General features: G+C 41.3%; 1 long non-coding RNA gene across 1 annotated transcript; it reads left to right on the top strand.

Annotated features, from left to right (window-relative positions):
- Positions 1-1271: 1271 nt before the first annotated feature.
- On the top strand, positions 1272-2768 carry LOC122140689. Its single transcript, XR_006157276.1, has 3 exons — positions 1272-1757; positions 1927-2032; positions 2308-2768. It is a non-coding gene; the product is annotated as an uncharacterized LOC122140689 (long non-coding RNA).
- Positions 2769-7586: the final 4818 nt, after the last annotated feature.

Raw genomic sequence — 7586 nt, forward strand, 5'->3', positions numbered from 1 at the left:
GTATCGCACTGCGTAAACATAAAACCATGTCTGCATTTGTGAGCGGCGAAACAGCAAACAACAAGCACTATACGCTACACACTGCTCAAAACTTATGTTTGAATCATCATTGGCAAATTCTTTAAATATGAAAACGTACTTACAGACTGAGTCAGAAGCACCAGACTGTCCTTGCAAAGTTGGAATTGCACCACTTTATAGAAACAGATACCGTATTGTAGGCTACTCTCCCAGGAAGCAGTCCTCGTCCTCCGTAAAATGTGCTGCAGACATCTGAATATTTGGGTTGAACTGTTCTGGAACAGTGTTGTAAATACAACTTAACCACTGATTTCTAGTCATGTCCTCTTTTGGAAGACCATGAAACACACAGTGTCTCCAGAACATGGTGGCAGCGGCGGCAACAGCAGCTAGAATAAAAGTTACACATTTTTTTTTTGTGAACATTTTGTTGCCGTTATGCAAATCTTCCAGCATTGTGACGTAGACGTGGGGGGCGTGTTCGAACGAGCCGTTTTAGGTGGTTGACTTTTTTTATAAAGATTATCTCTTTGGATTTGAGACTTTAGTCTTTGCAACTTTACAGATCTTCTTTATGTACCAAGAGCTTGTAACACACCAAAGAGAAAGAAAAAATTTAAATCACATCATATGAGCCCTTTAAAGTAGAGTTTATAAGCGCAGCGTTTCTTTGTTTACAGTGGTATCCAAGGAAATGCTGTAGATGACCGTGCCTCTTGTCTAGAATGTTCCTGAGATCCTTTTCCCCTTTGTTAACGGCAAGGCTTCCCTTGCTGACTCCTAGATGGAGAAGGGGTGCAGTTAGCAACGCTGTCTATGAGCCTCAGCTCTAAACCGATCATCCCTCTTAGGCTGCATTTACACTGCAGGTCTTGATGCCCAAATCCGATTTTATGACTATATCCGATTTTTTTTGACGACCCGCTTACATCATCTTTTAAAAGTGACCCGTATCCGATTTTTGCATTTACACTATACACTGCTGAAAACTACCAAACGTAGACGTTCTGACCCCGGAAAAGGAAGTAAAACAACACGAAATACAATGGATGCCCATGCAAATAAAATTATACAGTGTTTTGCTTTCCAAACTATTTTGAAAAGTCAGCAAATATTTTGGAAAGTCATTGGTAAAAAAAATCTGCAAAACATTGGTCTCGTAATATTTTGAATGGTCGAATTTAGAGATGATCTGTGAAACCATCGGTTCAAAGGGAGCTTTTGGATGTGGCAAAGGACTCAAGACTGGTGGGATCGCGTTGTTGGAACCTGGGGTCAAGAACTGTGGGTCAGCAACTTTCGTATGCGACGAGAAACTTTTGAAATGTTGTGTGTGCGGTTGTCACCAATGCTCTCTTACAAGGATACAACATTTCGCCAGGCAATCTCAGTGCAGAAGCGCGTTGGAGTTGGACTATGGTGGCTCGTGACAGAAGCTGGTTATCGAACACTGGCACACCTGTTTGGCATAAGTGACGCATCAGTATGCCTAATAGTCCGGGAGTTTTGCCATGCCATACGAAATGAGATGATGTGTGAGTACATCAAGCTGCCAGAAGGTGAGAACAAACCGTACTTCTAGGATTTAAAAATCGCTGGGGTTTCCCTCAGTGTGCCGGGGCTATAGACGGGAGTCATATCCCAGTCATCGCTCCACCTGAGAACCATGCGGATTATTTTAATCGCAAGGGATGGCATTCTGTGATCTTGCAAGCAGTTGTGGACCACAAATACTGGTAAGGACATACATAATTTATATTGATTTGTCTCCCTGGTTGTTGCTATGCCTTTTGCCATGTTATTGCGTTATTACGTGTTGTTTTTCATTTGTTTCTGTCACTGTCTTTACTCAGATATCATGTCTTTCTCTTTATTAATGTACAATTAATACCTCCACCCCAATAGTTTCACAAACATCAACATCGGATGGCCAGGAAGTGTTCACGACTCCAGGGTTCTTCGTAATTCTGTTATCTACGAGAAGGCAGAAAGAGGAGTCCTCTTTCCAAACGTGAGTTATTTTTTCTTGTAAACTCAAATTCAGCCTTCAATGTGTGCAAAGCATACATAGTATAGAAAGGTATGTACATAAACTATACTGAACTATCCCAGCTTTATCTACTCACATATTAAATCATGCTAAAAGTTATTGTCATGAAGTATGGATCAATGATATTGACGTGCAATTATATAACTTAAAACATTTACCTTGATTTGCATTGTAATGTCATTATCACAGTATTTCTCTTCAGCAAGAGTTGTAATTTGTTATTTTCATGACCAAAGACCACTGAGGAGATCCAGGGCACACGAGTGCCTATCATGCTGTTGGGGGATCCAGCCTACCCACTTCGGTCCTGGCTAATGAAGGGGTACCCGGAAACTGGGAATCTGACTGAACACCAGCGTCATTTTAACAAGAGACTAAGCGGGGCTAGAATGACGGTGGAGTGTGCGTTCGGAAGATTAAAAGGTCGGTGGAGGTGCCTGTCAAAACGTCTTGATGTGGACATATCACTGGTCCCCACAGTTATCTCCACATGCTGCACTCTGCATAACATCTGTGAAAAACACAATGAGGCCTACAGTGAAGATCCTAGTGCAGCTGGACCTCCTGATGTACCACCAGGTGATGTTGACCCGTTGGGCATTGCAGACATCCAGCCACTAAGAATCAGGGAGGCACTGACCCAATATTTTGCTCAAGAATAAATGTAAACAATGTAATAAAAGATAAGACAACATTCCTAATGCTGAACTTGTATTTATTTTTACTGTTATACAAACAATTAACATTTTCCAGTCTGTGTATATATCAAAAATTTTATACACATTACAATAAGAAAAAAATGCTCTTCCAAAAAAAATAAAATAACTATAGTTTAGTCTGAACTTGACATTCTGAAAACACTAGAAAATATGTCATCCTGACTAGTCAAAAACTAGAAAAAACTACAAGATGACTTGAAAATTACTAGTCATCCTCTGAAGGCAGGGGTGCTGAAAATTGTAACTCGGGTATGTTTGAATTTGGATTGGGGGAACTGACTGGCTTAGAGCAGATGCGGCCCTGTTGAGAGGGTGGAGGTTGAAGGGTGGTGAAGGTTTTTGGAGGTGGGGTATCAGGAGGTAGGAGGGGTGTACGATTATCTGAAAAGAATGGAGGGTGGGAATAGTGAAAGGGACCAGCAGAGACATAATCCTGGTAAAAGGGGGGACAGGGGTGGCCATCATTTTGGGGGAAACTTGGGCGTGTGTGATCCTGAGTAAAGGGACCAGGGTGGGAAAAATCTTGACTAAACCTAGGTGGGTGAACCTGATCTGGGTAATAGCTTGACCCTGTGGCATGGCCTGGGTGAGGTGGTGGCTGGTACGATGGTCTTCCTGCAAGAAACTGTGTAAACAGTGTCATCATCTTTAATTCGTGGGCGTGCTGGGCTGCTTGCAATTTAAGCTGTAGCTCAGTATCATCTGCCTGAGACAGGGCTTCTTTGATGGTCTTTGAAAAAACATCCATTGTGGATTCAAGCTTATTTTTTCGCTTTCTACATGTGGTAGGTGCACCTGTAAAAAGACAAATGTTTTAGATAATGAGCAATTTGTTTGTTGACTACTTTATCAATTACTGCACTATGAGTGTTGACCAATAACATTATAGCTGTATTGCTGTAATATTTATTTTTGTACAAAAAAAAATATGTACTTAACACCGTGAATGAAAATGAAATTACCTATTTGTAAAAAACAAACATTAAAATTACGGTTATACAAATGACTATTAATCCTACCTGGTGTACTACGGTCCGGTTGATTTGAGCAAGGTGTTGGTGCTTGAGGCCCTTGTAGGTACTTCTGTGGTGCTCACACTGGATGAGGCTCTCTCATTGAATGATGTGGTATCACTGAATGAACCACTGGTCTCACTCGAGGTGGTCTGTGGCGTGTCAGGGGGCTCATCTGTTTGACAAATGTTGACTTGTAAATTTACAAAAAGTGGCTGATATGAACTAAAGATATCAGATATTACTCTTAAGAAGTATGACTAACTGTGATCACATGTTTGTCTAGAGTCTATGATAACAAAAAAAAATAAATGTAATATAAACAACTGAAGTAATAGCCTATTGCATATTATATAATATTGAAGCATTCATCAAATTAGAAAGTCATGTTAGCTATCATACTTTGTAATGAATGATGGTAGCTGTAATACTGTAATTGCTAACATATTTTTTCTAATCTGTCGATTGCTGAAACAACTTTAAAATGCTAGACTATCTAAAAAAAAAAAAAAACTTTAGTTTGCCCTTACCTGGAACGTTAATGTTCTCACACTCCGGCTCTTCACAGTCCACTGATGAAGCGACATCATCTTCTCTGAAGCTATCTAGTAATTTGGGTGGTCGGCAGCTTGGCCTGTCACCCAAAAGGCCTTCCATTTGGTCGAAGAATGGGAATGTTGCACAGTTATTTCCACTCTTATTGTTGTGGTCTTTTATCGCTTTGTATTTGTTTTTTAAGCTTTTTATCTTACGTTGGCACCTAAGCCACGAGCGCTTAAAACCGTGCCTCCCCATATCTCTTGAAATGTCTTCAAACACGGATTTATTTCTGAAACAACCCTGCATTTTTGCCTGCACTGTCCTCTTCGCCCCAAAGACTTAAGAGACACGAAACCTCCGCATTGCTCCACTGTGTGTAGCCTTCGTCCTCCATCGCGCCTATAAGAAGTCATGTGATCTCAGTTGGTGGTGTCCACCTGAGTTGACGTCACTGACGTACGACTCGCATTTACTGGGGAATATCCGATTTGTGTGCTTACATGGCACACGCAAATGCACGTATCCGATTCATATCCGATTTATTACCACATATGAATGAGGCCTGAATCCGATCTGAGAAAATCGGAATCCATGCGGTTTTTTTCCTGCTTACACGTTCACCGGTCATATCCGATCTGTGCCACATGAGAGGAAAAAATCGGAATTGGGTCACTTGAACCATGCAGTGTAAATGGGGCCTTAGAGGAGGATTTGGAGTGCCGAGAAATGCATTTCCTGAGATCAGCCGATTGCGCTTTCACCTCCCTGAACTTCTCCACAACTGCCTCGACAGAAGTTAGCCTGCTCAGCAAAAGCAGAGCTTTGTGGATAAAGTCTTTTCTTTCTTCCCGATTGCCGCAAGGTTTATCCACAGATTCTTTCCGTAGCCACTATTGCCACCATTGAATGCACAGTGGAAGCAACCGTTTGCTTGGTGGTGTGGAGAGCCAAACCTCTGCCCTTATCCAAATTCTTAAGCAGGTCAGCCCTGATAGGTTTGTAACACTGCCATGGTGTGCAAAGCACCACCAGCCTGACCAGCTGCCACATACGTCCTGCCATTCAAGTGCAAAGTGCTCTGAAGCGCTACTGACATCAAGGCAGGAATCTTTAAAGATGATGACTCACCCTGTGAGAGATAGCTCGCAAACGTCTCTTCAACAGGGGGCATTCTCACGTATCCGCGCTCAGCCACACCCTCAAAATTACCATAGTTAGCATGCTGAAAGGGATGCAACCAAAAGGAATATGGTTAAGTTTAGGGTTTAGATATCTCTGAGTGGAGATCTGGGAGAAGCGGAAGACTCCCGGGGGCGGGACGATCAAGAGTGGCCAAAAAGCGATCATTTAGCTGGCTGTGTCTTTTTTTATTTTTTTAGTTATATGCAGCTGGGGGTGGTTGATGCCGACTCAGTGCTCACACTTTCATTATCATCACCAACCACATCAACCTCTCCATCTTTGTCATTATGACTAGAAGAGCCCAGGAGCATGCTATCAGGATCAGATGACTCTAATGAAAGAGTGTTTGGATCCCGTAGCACATTAGAGCTCGCGGCATAAGTTTTTGAAAGATCCATACCTTTCTTGAACTTCTCCGCGAGCTCAACCTGTGATCCCCATGAGCTGAGTTTTCACCATGCCTTGGCAGCATCGGGACCCGACCCAACCCGCTAGACACAGATGCTTGCCAACATCACACAAGTAGATACATTTCTGCGTGTGCTCCACCTCTTTGCAATCCCACTCCATTTTACCCTCAGATCTCCTGGGCTCTAGGACATCAGAAAAAGGGAAAGAAATAGACACCATAGACATGTAAAAGAACAGCACCATAAGCACTGGCATCCACTGCAAGAAGAAAATGTTTCTGGAAATTAGGTGCAACCAATACAGGAGTGTTAGGTAGAGTCAACAAATCAGTCAAAGGAGCAACTAATCTCACAAAATTCCAACAAAACCCTCAATAATAACTTACTATTCCTAAGAATTGACAGAGTTCATAACAGGTAGCAGGTGTAGGGAATTTACCAATAGCATCAACTTCGGCATCAATTGGTTTTATGCAACCCTGAAACCAACATTTTACCCAGATAGGTTACAGTTGCTTTTCTAAAGTCATATTTGGCAAGGATAATAGACCCGTTAATTTCCCCTGTATCCACTGGACCCAAATTCTCCACCATTTCTTCAGATACTTCTGAAGTGCCCAGGACCAACTGAAGAAGTTATTGATACAGTATCAACCGACAAAGAGATTACATGAGTCACATACAATTTTAATAAATTAATATGACAAACTTCTAATGTCTTCCGGCGATCAGGTATGTTTAGTAAATAGTTGTTACTGGGAAAACATTTCACAATTGTATAAGGTCCAATAAATCTAGCCTGGAAAGCCAATACTTTGTCACCTACTTGAAATTCTCTGGATTTAACCTTGCAGTTGAACAATGTCAGCATCTTCTCCTGAGATTTACCTTATTTTCATTGAACAATAGCTCTAGCTTCATATAGTCGGTAACGAAAGCTATTTACATAATCTAAAACACTCTGTGATGGTTCAGAGGTGTTCCATTTATCTGCCAAGACAGCAATAAGGCCTCTGACAGGGTTTCCAAACACTAATTCATTAGGACTAAACCTGAAGGCCCCAATATACTTCAAACAAAGTTTGTTTTCATTCTTCGTTTGGGGGCAAAATCATTTTGAAAAACCTAACCAATGATATACTGTTTCCTAACATTCCGACACCGCAGGGTGTTGATTAATGTAAACATACATGTGTTGTGACGCTTGTACGTATCCCCCTAAACACAACGATGAAATGATGAAGTTTACGGCAATCTAGGTGTGAGACGGGCACCAATGGTCAGAATATCATAGCCAAAAGAATGATTAGCAGCAGTTCGGAGTCAATTAACATTAGTGTCATTTTATTACACTGGATAAACTGATACCTTTTGGTGTCATGACTTACTTTTGATATAAAACAAAGATTTATTATTTTATGTTCGTTTGGCATTTCATTTGTTGTATACCATTTAAATTTGCTTATTGAAAGAACAACAGCAGCAGCAGTATGGTGTAACATTTATTTGAAACATGTATTTGGTACTTGTTACCTTATATCTTTACTCTTTGATTTCATTCTTTTCATGGCTTTGGAAAACTTGTCTCGGATGTTTGTCTGCGTCGCCTTTTGCATAACTCCGGATTGTCGACACCAAGCTTCATTGCAAT

Source organism: Cyprinus carpio, chromosome A4 (assembly GCF_018340385.1).
Source record: "Cyprinus carpio isolate SPL01 chromosome A4, ASM1834038v1, whole genome shotgun sequence".
Lineage (NCBI taxonomy): Eukaryota > Metazoa > Chordata > Actinopteri > Cypriniformes > Cyprinidae > Cyprinus > Cyprinus carpio.